Raw genomic sequence first — 14,343 nt, forward strand, 5'->3', positions numbered from 1 at the left:
GAGCCAGAGGCAAACACTTGGTCCAAGGAGCCCAGTCTCTAATCCTAATTTAGTGAGCTGTTTCTTGATCATTCATTCCACTTTCCCCGAGGATTGTGGATGTCAGGGGATATGGAAGTCCCATTGGATGGCCAAGACTCTGGCCAACTCCTGTAAAATACGGGCTGTGAAATAAGTTCCATTATCAGAGTCAATTCTTTCTACTAGTCCATATCTGGGAATTATATGTTCCAACAAGATTTTAACCATCCCGGCAGCCGTAGACTTCCTGAGCAGATATGCTTCCACCCAGGATGCAAGATGGTCAACTATGACCAAAAGATATTGCAGCCCAGCTATGGGGGGCAGCTCAATGAAGTCAACCTGGATGCACTGAAAAGGTCTGTAGCCTGGTGTCCTCCCCCCTACTGAAGAACTCCTGAGGGCTCTCTTATTTACTTTTTTGCACACTAAGCACCCTTCCACCATTTGCCAGGCCAAAGTATACAGGCCTGGGGAAATGTACTTGCGGAGAATCAAGTCACATAAACTCTGCACCCCGCAGTGGCTTCCTTGGTGAAGACGGATTATAATTTCCCTGGCTATCCCCTTTGGTACTACCTCCGGGCCATCAGGTAACATCCACCTTCCTTCTTGATTTGGAGTGGCACCCAATTTTTTAGCTGCTTCCTCCTCTCCCTGAGTCAGTTTAGGTTGTACTGGGGGCATAGTAGGAATCAAGGGGAGCAGTCTTTCTGATTCAGTCAGAACCTGTTCTTCCAGTCCGGCCTCTTTGATGCCTCATCCCTGTGCCTCAAACAAACTCCCTCTCCTCTCTGCTGCCCTGGGACATGTACTATTGCTAGTTCCTCAGGTAGCAACAAAGTCTGTAAGACCTGTTCCAGTAACTCAGGATGAGCCACGGTTCCCCCTTTACTGGTTATCATTCCCCTCTCTTCCCAGATTTTCCCAAAAATGTGGGCTACACCCCAGGCATACTTAGAGTCAGTATATATGGTCCCAATTCCTTTTCCCACTAAAAAAAGGGCTTGTTTTAAAGCAAAAAGTTCTCAGGTCTGAGCTGAACAACTCTCCAGGAGTCGGCCTTTTTCCAAGATTGCCTGCCTGTCTCCATCTATGATGGCATATGAATTCCTTCAAGTACCTTGAACCACTCGGGAAGAGCCATCGATGAAAAGTTTTAATCCAGTGTTAAGGGGAGTCTCATGCAGGTCCTCTCTTGCCTTGGTTTGATAATCTATAAATTCTAGGCACATATGAGGGAGTTCCTGAGTTTGGGTGGAGGCTGGAGTGGTAAGGAACAAAACAGGGTTAATGTTGTGGTCTAAAGACAAGACGAGATCGTCCTTCTCTAATAGGATGGCCTCAATATTTTAAGATGCAAGAATTAGTCATCCATCTGCCTACTTTCTGTTGGAGGATGGTTCGGACCTGATGTGGGGTGCTCACTATCAGGCTACCCCCAATGTCAGTTTCCGGGCCTCTTCTACCAACAACGCAGTTGCCGCCATGGCTTGGACACAATTTGGCCAGCCTCTAGCAACTGGGTCCAGTAGTTTAGATAGGAATGCCACCGGTCTCCTTTGTCCTCCCCACACTTGTGCCAGCACACCTAATGCAGCCCCTGACTCCACATTAACAAACAGATGAAATGGCTTTTCTAATGACAGGAGAGTCTAGGCTGATGGGAAATAAATGCTTTTTCTCAGAGTTTCCCAGGCCTCCTGGACCTCAGCAGTCCATTCGAGGCAGTTTGGTACCTCGTCCAACAGGTGTTTATACAAAGGTTTGGTTAACTGAAAATAGTTCAAAATCCATAGTCAACAATACCCGACCAGTCCTAGGAATTTTCTCAATTCTCTCTTAGTCTGGGGAGTGACAAGCTGCAATAATCCCTGGATTCTAGACAGGTCTAGCTCTTTCCTCCCCTGGCTAAGAAGGTGCCCCAAGTATTTGACAGTTCAGCAAACTGCAATTTCTTTTTGGACACTCTCAATCCTTGAGAGCCCAGAAAGTTCAGTAGCTGGATGGAAGCATTTGCCACATCCTTTCTATTTGGTCCACTTAGTAACAAGTGTACTGGAGGAGAGTGACTCCTCTGGGCTTGGGATAACCTTCCAACAATTGTTCCAAGACTTGTCCAGAAAGATTGGGGGATTCTGTATATCCCTGTGGGAGGACACACCACCAAATTGCTGCTTCCTTCCAGTTTCAGGGTCTTCCCACTCAAAGGCAAAAATGTCCCTGCTGTCGGGGTGGAGGGGAACTGCCCAAAAAGCATCCTTTAAGTCAATTACTGTAAAAAACTTATCACCTGAGGGGATCTTACTCATGATGGTATAAGGATGAGAGGGGAGAACAATCTTATTTACTTCTCTTAAGTCCTATACCAGTCTGTAAGTCCCATTGCTCTTGTGAACAGGGAATATGGGAGTGTTGTAGGACAATCGGCAAGGCTCTAGAAGCCCATCCTCAACCAGTCCTTGAACAATTGGCTTTAGTCCTTATCTACCTTCTAGACTTATAGGGTGCTGTCTGACCCAGGCCACCTGTCGGGGTTCTCTAAGTTGTATTTTTACTGGATCTATAAGAATTCTTTCCTGGTTCTGTATTCCTGCCCAAACATCCCCCTGGATCATCTCCTCTTCCTCCTTACTTAGGAGAAAGATTCTTCTTTCCAGAAGGCTCGTCAATATTCCATCTCCCTGAATCCTGATATTTACCCCTAATTTAGTTATCAAATCCCTACCCAAGAAGTTGATGCCGGCTTCAGGAACCACTAGAAAGAGTATTCAAGCTGTCCAATTTTCAAAGGTTCAGAGAAAGGAACCACAAATCTTTCCCCTTTAACTCCTGAGATTGTTAGTTTTTGTTTTGAAAGTTTCCTTCCCCTCGGCAGGTTTGTGAGAGAGGAATGACCAGCCCCAGTGTCAACCAAAAAGGTGTATTGGTCCCCAGGATCCCCCACCACCATAGACAACAAGGGCTCTGGGTGGGGGTCCGTGAGCCTGTTCCCCCTAATCTTCTAGCTCAATCAGTAAATAAACTCTAGATTCTTCCCTCAAGCAGGAACAGTCCCTCTTCATGTGCCCTTCCTTTTGGCACCCACAGCATATTAAAGGGAGTCGGGGTTCCTCTCTCTTCCTTCATTCTCGGTGTCCCTTCTGTCCTAGATCCTAGCTTTCCCTCTTTCCATTATCTTTCCCTTTGCAACAAGAAATGTAATGGACTCAATGGGAAGGACACATTCTTTGTGGACTCTATTATAAAGTATGAGTGAATGGTACTTTACAGGGCTGATAAAATATTTCCTAAATTTGATTCCTTTTTCTCCCCAATATATCAAAATTAATCATTAACTTATTTCATTGGTCCCTCAAAATCTCTCCAATACATCACTTTCTTTCCATCCCGTGATCTGCAACCTAGTTCCTCATTACTCAATAAACATTTATTAAGCACCTAGCATGTGACAGGCACTATACTAAATTCTGGGGATACAAAAGGAGGCAAAGAACAGTCCCTGCCCTCAAGGAGTTCACAGTCTAACAGGAAAGACAACATACAAATATATACAAAGCAAGCTATAAACAGGATAAATAGGACATAATTTACAGAAGGAAGGTAATGGAATTAAGAGGGGTTGGAAAAGGCTTCCTGCAGAAGGTGGGGCTTGAATTGGAATTTGAAGGAAGATACAGTGTTCAGCGATCAGAGTGGAGGAAGGAGAGCATTAGGCATTCCAGGCAATAGAGAACAACTAGAGTTTATTTGGGGGTGATGTGATCAGACCTGTGTTTTGGGAAAAACACTTTAATGGAAGGCTGGTGAATGAATTGGAGTGGGGAGAGACTGGAGACCAGCAGATATACCAGCAGGCTATTTCAAAAACCTAGATGGGAGGTAATGAGGACCTGTACTAAAGTGGTGGTGATGTCAAAGTAAAGAAGAGGGTGTATTTGAGAGATGCTGAGAAGCTGAATAGTGGCAGGCCTTGGAAACAGCTTGGTCTGGGGGGGATCCAGGAATTCAGGATGACTCCTAGGTTGAGAATGAGGAACTGGGAGAATAGTGTTGCCCTTTACAGTAATGGGGGTGGGGGCAGGGAGGATAGTTTAGGGAGAAAGAGAGTAAGTTCTATTTTGGACTTACTGAGTTTAAGATGTTTATTGGACATCGATACAAAATGTCTGAAAGGTAATTGGAGATTCAAGAAGAATAATTGCAAAACTCCCTAACATATCTTAACCCCTAATTCTTCCCCAATCCACAACGAATAGTGCTTTGAAACACTAAATCTGTAACACTATTTTGAACATGTCAGGGACTTAAAGGCAACTTACCATTCTGAAAAAGGCAACTCAGATAATGTTTAATTTATATTCACAGCATTTATCAATCAAATACTTCTCAAATTCCTACTATATCTATGACGGCAGGATGCTAGATCTATAGAGGTAGCTGGTGGCACTGTGGATAGACTGCTGTGCATGAAGTCAGGAAGATCAGAGGTCAAAATCGAGCCTTAGACATTAGCATGTCATTTTTAATTGAGAGTTTTAAGGTAAGATACTGACATATCAAGGAAAAGATTTTTTTTAAGTGTATTTTGTTGGAAAGTTTTCACAATCCAAAAATTCCCCTAAAACACAGGTTAAGATCCTAGAACTGCTATTTACATTGCCTTGGAAAAGTAATTTTCCTTTACTGGCCTTCAATTTCCTCAAATACAAAATGAGTATTTTGAAATGATCTCTAAAGCCCCTTCTAGCTCCAAGTACAGCCTTAGGCATTTATTACCTATTTAATCTTCAGGAAAAGCCAAGGTGATTATTTTAAATATAGCATCTTTATTTTTCTAAAATAAGAGAGAAAAAACCTGGTTTTTGTTTTGCCTCTGTGTTAAAGTGTACAAACCTATAGTTAATAAAATAGTTGATCTAGAAAGCTTCACTGGCATAGTTATTTAGGTTTCAAATGAATTAGAACTGTTTTGTCTAATATCAATTTTAAAACTTTTACTCCAAATAAATAACTAAATCACTTCATCAACTGTTAATCCTCTCACCCTCAATGCAAGTGACTAATATTTAATAGAGGAGAGACTAAGGTAAATCAGTTGCAAAACTGGAAGTGAAGTGAAACTCTTTACTCTCAAAGGTGATGACACAATCACTTAGTTGTGCTTTTTCAAACCTGTAATCGAGAATATTTTAATTGAAAACTACATTATCAAAAAATAATTAGCCTGGGGCAGCTAGATGGCGCAGTGGATAGAGCACTGGCCCTGGAGTCAGGAGTACCTGAGTTCAGATCCGGCCTCAGACACTTGACACTTACTAGCTGTGTGACCCTAGGCAAGTCACTTACCCCTCATTGTCCCGCCAAAAAAAAAAATAAATAATAATAATAATAATAATTAGCCTTCCTTTAAAGGTATTTAGTTACTCAGTGTCAGAGGTCAAGATCTCAATAAGTATGAGTCTGTTTCTGTTTTAATTCAAACATTCTTTTCTAATTCCAAATCCAGAGCACTTTCCACAATTGTGTGAGGGAAGTCTAGATTAATGAAGTGGGCTCAAGTTATTAAAAGCTTTAAATGTAGGGCTAAAGAGCTTGAACTTTGTTTGGTAGGCAGGCAATAGGGAACCACTGAAGCTTATTGAGCCTTAGGAATCACATGATCATAAAGACATGGACATGACCAAAGTGGATATCTAATCCAACCCTTTCATTTTACAGAGGAGGAAACAGGCTCAAAAAGGTTGATTCACTTGCCCAAGGACACACAGGTAATATGTAAGAGGCAAGATTTAGACTCAGATCATCTAACAGAAAACCAATTTCTTTCTATTGTACCAAACTGCTGCTCATCTCCTCTAGATCACTGGTGCCCAAATTTTTCTGATGAATTATCTCAGTAAAGGAGTTATTAGGTACAATTCCTCCAAATTTTTACACATACACACACACATGCATGTGTACATATATGAAGTAGTGCAATTATACAAATTACAAAACAAAAATTAAAATTAAAACAGGATGAGATAAATGAGAAACAATACTTTCAAAACAATATATTATTTGTTAATGGTACAAAAATTTTTTTGCTCTCCCTAAAAATACATTTTTAGGGGGAGCATGGTCAGGATTCTTTCTTACCAGTCTACTGTCCCCAGTACCTGTAGCCTGCACTGAAACTGACTATTCAGAAGTTATCTAGGACCTGGCTTCTTAAACCAGGGTCATTATCCAATATGGGGTTGTTTAACTGAATGTGTGTGTGGAGAAAAACTTGGCAAGAGTTAAAGGTTATGTATACCGATTTATATACCTACATACACAGGATCAAAAATTTATCAGGCAAAAAGGGGGCATAGGTGGAAAAAGTTTAAGAAGCCCTGATCTAGGAGGTACAGTGGGCTATGCTAGCGAAATAAATTAAATATTTTACCTGAAAAAACTACTGGTATAAGTGCTTGGAGCATAAGAGAAATAGGAGCTTGCAGAGCCATAAGAGGCCAGTTAGAGGAAGGGGTGGAGGTGTATTAGAGGAAAATGGATTAAGGGGTGGTAAAGTTGATTTGGAGACAATCTCCTGATTGGTTCTCAAGGAGAGGCAGGGATGAGACACATTTCCTCCTCTTAAATTGTTTAGAGGAGTGAGGGTCATTCAGCATTCTCCCAAGTCATCATATTCAAACCCAATGGAGGACCTGACTATCAGAACACTGATCTGGAATACCATCTAGGCCTGTCCTCTCATTTTACAATGGGAGAAAACTGAGCCCCAGAAACGTTATGTTATTTGCCCAAGGTCAACAAGGGAGTAGTTAATTAAACCCAGTTCCTCTGTCATCATTATCTGCTAAGGTTTATTATAATGCACTCTAAAGATTTACAAAGCACTTTACTCCCAGCCATCCTAAGAAATAAGTAGTTACTTTCCCGGTTTTATTGGAAGGAACCTGGACCTCATAAAGATGAAATGATTATCCCATAATCATCCACTTACTAAGTGTAAAATATAATAAAAGTCAGAGCCAGGGTTCCTGACTCCAAATAGACATTCCTTTTATTACTGCCCTGCATAAACTACAGCACAACTAACCCGACCAGATTTTTGCAAAGGGCAGATTACTGTAAAAGAAATATTAACAAATCTTTTGGTAGGGGAAGAGTAAAGCGCTGTGTAATATAAACATTTTCATATAAACAATTTTGGATGGACCTCACGACCGACGTTTGTGAGGTAAGCAAGGCAAACGTTTAAGCGGAGAGGAACTTGAAGCTTATCGGGAGGAAGTAACTTGCTCAACGTCACATAGTTCATAAGAAACATAGCAGTCGCCAAGACCCAAACAACCCAGCTCTTCGGGCTCCCAGTACGCACTACACGTAACTATTTCAGATCTGGAGCGGCACATTAGGACTGGATCAGGAAATGTCAAGGGAATGAATGAAATCAAAACACGTACACGACGTTCAGTAATCCCTTAACTTCCCGGTGTTGTAGGCAAATCTAAGGCAAAGGTACCAACGAAATCACAGACCCCTAAATTACTTACAAATAAATCATTCCTAACAAAAATAACGTGGCCTGCACAAGGGTAGCAAATATTGCACAAACTGGTCTGTTAGGACAGCCCAAGCCAGAGATGCTTTGTTCATGTTCCTTTTTTTCCCAGTGACTTCTCGGGGCTTTTGTTTGGGACAAGCGGCGAGTGGCACACCAAGGGCAGACCCACAAGAGGGGAACAAGGGCATCCTGGTGGAACCAGGCGCGCACGGCCTCCAAACCTGGGCTCGTTTCCCCCCAATGGTCCAACAGCTGCTGCCCCGCTCCGAGAGACGCGGAGCTTCCTGCTCCACGGTCCCGGGAGGCACAGGATCGAGGAATGGCCTCAGAGCCTGCGGGAGGGCGGGGGTACATCCGGTGCCCGCGTCAGGGCCCGTCCCACTGTCTGAGCGGTGAAGACCCCTCCCCACCACTCAGGGCGCAGGCTTCCAGGGGAGAGGGGCCAAGGAGCCTGGTGCTTCCCGTACCGCTTTCTCCGCAGGGCCGGAGGCTCCAGTCTGGAAGATGGCGGCCCCGCTCCCCGGGGCCAAGGCCGGCTCCAAACCACGAAGACGAGCGGAGCCCGCAACCCCGGGGCGTGGAGAGGCCCGGAAGGAAGCGGGCTCCTGCCCTCCCCGGGATGCCGCTCTCACCTGTCAGCCGCTGAGGGGCCTCGCGCCGTTCCCGCCGCCGCTGCTACCCGCCCACTGCCAGCCACGGGCTCCTTCGCCACCAGCTCCGGCTTCTCCTAGAGACCGCACCACACGCGAGCCGACCCGACACGAAGGAGAGGCGGCGGGCGACGGCAGCTACCCCACTGACTGAAGTAGACAGACACGGGACGATGCCTCCCCTTGGGTCCAACCCCTAGCCGCCTCACACTTCCGGCCGCGCCGGAAGTCCCGCCCATCCGCCTCCATCCTGTCGCCATAGAGAAGGGAGTTGGCACGGCCCCGTTAGGAGGCTTCCAGTTTCCCTGGGATTTACAGGAATCTGGGGGTGGGGAGGAAGGGGAAGCAAACAAAAAACAAAGTGCGTGACTTGCTGGTGGAATGGGTAGCAGGGCCTGGTGTGACGCAGATTACACCGGGACAGAGCTTATCAACCTTTCCCCCACCACCCGGTAATCCCGGCCTTGAGCATCAGTGCTGGGCCTTGGGGATTGAAGCTGGATCCAAGGATCAAACAAAGACTCCCGGAGAAAGCGCGCTCTTGTGCGGGGCTCCCCCTGCTGGCAGTGTGGAAGAGCCCTGCCAACCTCCCCGCCCCAGGGCTGGAGCTGAACCATCCCTGCAATGGCTCGGCAATCTTTGGCCCGTGCCGTCTTCCTTTTACAGAACCCGGGAGATAGGGAAGGGAATGGACCCCCAGAAGTTCCCTGGTCAAGTTTAATTGATTCATGGCTAAACCCCAATCAAAATACGATGCCTCTGGGCTCCATTCCTTCCCCTTACTCTCCCTCCCCACCCCCAAACCAAATCCATCCCTGAATGATAAACTAAAAAGTTCTTTCTAATCGGTTCATCATTCCACATTCACTAAGCGTTCACTAAGTGCCAGAGGTTGGGCTAAGCGCTGGTGATCCAAAAGAAAAGCAAAAATATTCTCAAGGAACTCACACTTCTGTCGCGCTCTCTCTCTCTCTCTCTCTCTCTCACACACACACACACACACACACACACACACACACACGCACACACACGCACACACCTGCAAAATAGCCAAGTCCTCAGTTGTTTTTTTTTAGTATTTGTTAAATCTTAAAACCCAGAATTGACCCGCTTTGGAAGATACTCACTGCAGTGACTGTTCAAGTGATGATCCAAGATCAAGCAGGTTTCAAGTCCATCTGTCTAAAGAAATTACCTCAATCCGAGAAGAACTGGTTAGAGGGCAGGGGAAAAGAGACTTAAAAGTCAGGTTCAACTGTACTGTTCATAGCTGCTTAATCAGTTTCTGAAGCTTTAAGATCCAAGGTGTTTTGAAGGGATTTCTTTGCCATGAACCTCTCCAATGATAAAGATGAGTAGGCGTGCCGTGTGATTTGGCTGCATTGAGGCCTTATGGAGATAGAACTATTAATATTTCAGCTTATCTGCAGAAGATGACTCATCTTGTTTCCTTTCTGAAAGATTTGATCACCATTGGCTAGAAAGAAAAGGCAAAATCAGCTGTTCCCAGTGAAAGGTGGGACCTAAATTGCTGGAGGGTTTTCCCCCTTGGATCTCTTTTAGATAAAATATAGAATAACCTGAAGTCCTTAGTTACACAACTAGCAGTCATCTTCAGCCACAAGTAAAATTCTGACTAAGCCTTTAGACTTACTTGATAAACCAAGAGCTGCAAGTAACAAAAAGTATTTTCCTTCTCTTATGAGGTATTTTCTCTATGAGGGTCAGAATTCTCAATCTGTCTTGCAAAAGGTGAAGCTCAGGGCTCATACTTAAAAAGCAACTGTAATGAGATGCTTTGGTTGGTCTCAAAGCTCTAACAAAGACCTGGGTTCTGGGATTTACAGGAAATTGATACTTGGGAAGGTGATATAAACAAGAGCTCTTTTTTTTTTAATCATACTGCAGCAAGCAGGCAAACAAAAACATACACACGGGCAATATAAACAGGTTTGTCCCGGCAGATACAAGAAACTGAACTAGTGTGATGGAAAGGAAGATAAGTAGAGAAAAAATATGTTGAAAGTTGGGATTCAGGTGGTGAAATTATATACCCCGAGAATGGGCTTGGTTTAGAACAATTGTGAGAGGAGGATTTCCTAATCAGAGCTAGATGTGGTGGAAAAACTCTCAGAGCGACTTATCTATCCCAGGTTTTGGTGAGGCTCTAGTAAAGGAAGTTTCTTTATCGGGATCTAAATTAACTAAGACAGCAAAAAGTGAATGATTCAAGACCCCTGAATTAGGACAAGAGTTTTATCTAATCAAATGCACACTTTATCTGCCTTGACACAGAGTTAACAGAGTAGAATAGTGAGAAAATATAAACTTTTGTCTTTGTATACTTTATGGGCATTACAAACACTTAGCCTAAATGACTCTAGATTGGAGAGCTATGATTATACTATTGAACAATATAAAATTTATCACAATAAGAAAATCCGATTCCATAATTAAGACAGATCATAAAATACTATTCACATCCAGATAAAGAACTGATGGACTCTGATGGCAAATCGAAACTTTTTTTTTACTTTATTCTTTTGTGTGTTTTTCCCTTATTGATCTGTTTCTTCTTTCATAACTGTGACTAATACAGAGATATATTCCACATGATAGCACAAGTATAACCTATGTCAAATTGTCTACCATTTTCTGAGGAGGGGAGGGGAGAGAGGAAGAGAAAAATTTGGAACTCAAAATCTTGTAAAAATGAATGCTAAAAATTGTCTTGACGTGTAATTGGAAAAAAATAAAATATTCTTTAAAGAAAAAGGCTTTGACCATAATCTGGGGGCCCAAGTGACAGAATATTATGTTACACAATTTTTTTAATTAAATTTTCCCCCAATTACATGTAAAAGCAATTTTAACATCTTTTTTTTTTACTTTTAAATTACAAATTCTCTCCCTCCTCACACACAATGTGAATTTTTAAAAATTGTAAAAATATAACATATGACCAGCCATAGTCCTATAATCATAGTCTGGAATAACTTTTTATTCTGCCACCAATTTCCTTTGTGGCAGCTAGGTGATGCAGTGGATAGAGTGCTGGGCCTGGAGTCAGGAATACTCATCTTCCCGAGTTCAAATCTGGCCACAGACACGAAAATCCCAAATGAGGTCATAAAGAGTCAGACATGACTCAACAACAGCAATTTCCTGTGTGCCCTTTGGACAAATTACTTCATGTTTGCATACTTTAATCTTTAAAATACTGGCATTAATGGAGTTCTAAAATACAATAATTTACATAAGATTTCTATGTTTTCTAAAATTAATTTCATTTTGATAATTTTTGAGGACTTCTTAGTACTCCCCATAATTTGAAGATATTTATATCCAGGTTAGAAATCATAAGAAAGTGAAGTCACTGACTAATGTCTCAGAAATGCATGATAAAGCTAGGACTGGATTTTAGGTCAGTATTTTGACATTCCCAATCATAAAATGATTGCTAATTGGTTCAGTAATTTTTTAAGCAATATTAAATTTATGCCATTTGTCCCACTCAGTCTGTGGGATAGGCTGAAAAAGAGGCTATATTCAGCAAGATAAATTAATTTCTGGCATAGAATTCCCTACCCTGCCATCAGTTTTACTTTAGTCAATTCATTTTGTTTTTTTGCCCTCAACACTTGTGTTCATTCTGCACTACATTTCATTTGTTGATAACACTGACACTATTATTTCAAGTTTCTGCACAAGGAGCTATATCTTGAGATCAATCTCTTACAGATTAAATTATTGTATATGTAAGAAATATCTAAGTATGCATGTGTATATGTATATCTCAAGTGAGATTATAAATTCCACAAGGGCAATGGCCATATTTTCAAATTTTTAGTATAATGGAACCTACAAGAAGATGCCTTCCTGACTGGAATGACTCCAGTATGACCAGATTGGCTCTATCCTATACTACCTTCATATACCTACCCACAGTGGGGAATAAGGAGATCTAGATCATTGTTCTGTATATCACCAGTTTAATTCAGCTTCTAAGACAACCTGGCCTATTCAACTCTGATATGTCTTTGAAGTGATTGCAAACTGACCCACTCTCCCCAATACTTAGTTTAGCTCCCTGGAGAAGCTACTAATGAAGCAAAAGTGCAAAGACTGGTTTCAGAAATAAACCAAGTAAATCATTATAACTAACTTCCACTGAAAAGATTTCCATTTCTCCAGCCCCTGCCCCAATTATTATATTTCAGATATGGTGTATGTGAATTTGGGAGTAATATCAGCCTGCCTTAAGAGAGATGCAGTGTTTCAGACTAGGCAAAAAATATATTCTGCCCTAGTCAGACCAAATCTGAAGTACTGTGTCCTGTTGGAGGCACTACAACTTAGGAAAGACAGTGATATACTGGAGACTGATCAGAAGAGGACAAATAGAATGGTGAAGGACCTCAAATTATGCCACATGAAGATCCAGTAAAATGACAGGGATGCTTACCCTAAAAATAGAAGAGTACATTAAGTTGTTTTAGGGTATATAAAGGGCTAACATATGAAAGAGGAAATAGATTTTCATGGATGACTGAAGAACAGAGAACTAAGAAAAATGGGTGAAAACAGAGAACTATAGATAGACTTGACATAAGGAAAAACTTTCTAATACTTAGAGTTAGCCTAAAAAGTGAATGGGGGGCAGCCAGGTGGTCCAGTAGATAAAGCACCAGCCCTGGATTCAGAAGGACCTGAGTTCAAATCCGGCCTCAGGCACTTGACAATTACTAGCTGTGTGACCCTGGGCAAGTCACTTGACCCTCAATGCCACAAAAAAAAAAAAAAGAAAAAAGAAAAGTGAATGGGCTGCCTTAGGAGGTAGTAGATTCCCCTTCACTTGAGGACTTAGGTAAAGGCTAGGTAACCATGGCTTCTTACAACAAGAATTTTTAACCTGGGGTGCCTCAAGCCCCATGACTAGATCAGGAAGTCCATGAACTTAAAAAGGGGGAGAAAAATCACATCTTTATTTTCAGTAATCTCTATCTAAGATTCAGTATTTCCTTCAGTTATGAATGTAGACAACAAACGACAGTATTATTAACAATACCTATTATTTTATTGTCACTAAAATCACTGATATATTTATATCACATTACAATTGTTGCAGATATCAAAGTATCGTTCATGCTAATCAATACTTCAAAAGTACTATAATTAGACTCATCACTAGATTGCATGTGATTATAGTCTTCCTGTCCACAGATAATTGACCATCTGCCATAATTCTCCACTATTAAGGTTTAGAGACTTTACCAGACTGCCAAATCACCAAACTAACACACACAGTTTTTAAAACCCTTGCAACAGAGGACATTCTTGTTGAGATGCTGTACTGGAAAGTTCCTGTGATCACTTCCAAATAGGAGATGCTATGATTGTGTGCTATCCATGGCACTGAACACAAGTGGGTCAACTAAAGTAAAACTAGATTGGTACTAGCTTTATTAGTGCAAATAATCCCATGAAGTGTTCAAATTATTCCCATACATACTATTTAAAGTTATAATTATATATAAAATGTAATAATTGGTTACAGACCAATGGAGAGAATGAATGAAAAAAATTAAATGTTTTTATCCATTTATTAACATAACAAAATAGGATAATAAAAATATTTCTGGTTAAAATTTATTACAAAGAATAGTTATAGAAAGCAACATTTAAAAATTACTGAATACTGTACCTAAAGATAAGTTTACAATGATAATATGACAACATTGTCATTTAAAATAGTTTAGTGGTATAGATTGAATTATCTTCTCTTTAAATATTCATGTCATACGGTAGGTGAAAGGAGAATATATACATCATGATGAATTTTCATTCTCATCTTCTTACACAATGAACTAGCTGTAGTTGTGTGACCTGGGGCGTTCTCTAAAATCAATAATGATTTAAGCAAAATAATAAAATATTTTTCAACAACTGGAGCAAAATAATACGAAAACCAGTCTTCAAAAACCACTTGTCACTTTCTTATTTGACTGCCAAAAAACTGAAATAAATTTGTTTTTGTAGCCTTTCAGAGAGTGAGGATTTTAAACAATGGTCATAAGTTTAAATCCCCTTCTGCATTACATCCCAGTAAAACTG

At 41.5% G+C, this 14,343-nt stretch overlaps 1 protein-coding gene across 4 annotated transcripts in view; it reads right to left on the bottom strand.

The window, feature by feature from the left end:
* WDR37 (WD repeat domain 37) overlaps positions 1-14,343 on the bottom strand; it is a 127,667-nt gene that overhangs the window by 94,956 nt on the left and 18,368 nt on the right. The window contains exon 1 of one of the 4 annotated variants that reach the window (XM_043967752.1): positions 9,357-9,673. The exons of 2 other annotated variants lie outside the window; for them this stretch is intronic. The gene's annotated coding sequence lies outside the window, so the exon portion shown is untranslated. Of the gene's footprint in view, positions 1-8,211; positions 8,429-9,356; positions 9,674-14,343 lie in introns of those variants that run through there. One more of the 4 variants, XM_043967753.1, reaches the window with a different exon arrangement.

The sequence above is a fragment of the Dromiciops gliroides genome, chromosome 5 (genome assembly GCF_019393635.1).
Source record: "Dromiciops gliroides isolate mDroGli1 chromosome 5, mDroGli1.pri, whole genome shotgun sequence".
Lineage (NCBI taxonomy): Eukaryota > Metazoa > Chordata > Mammalia > Microbiotheria > Microbiotheriidae > Dromiciops > Dromiciops gliroides.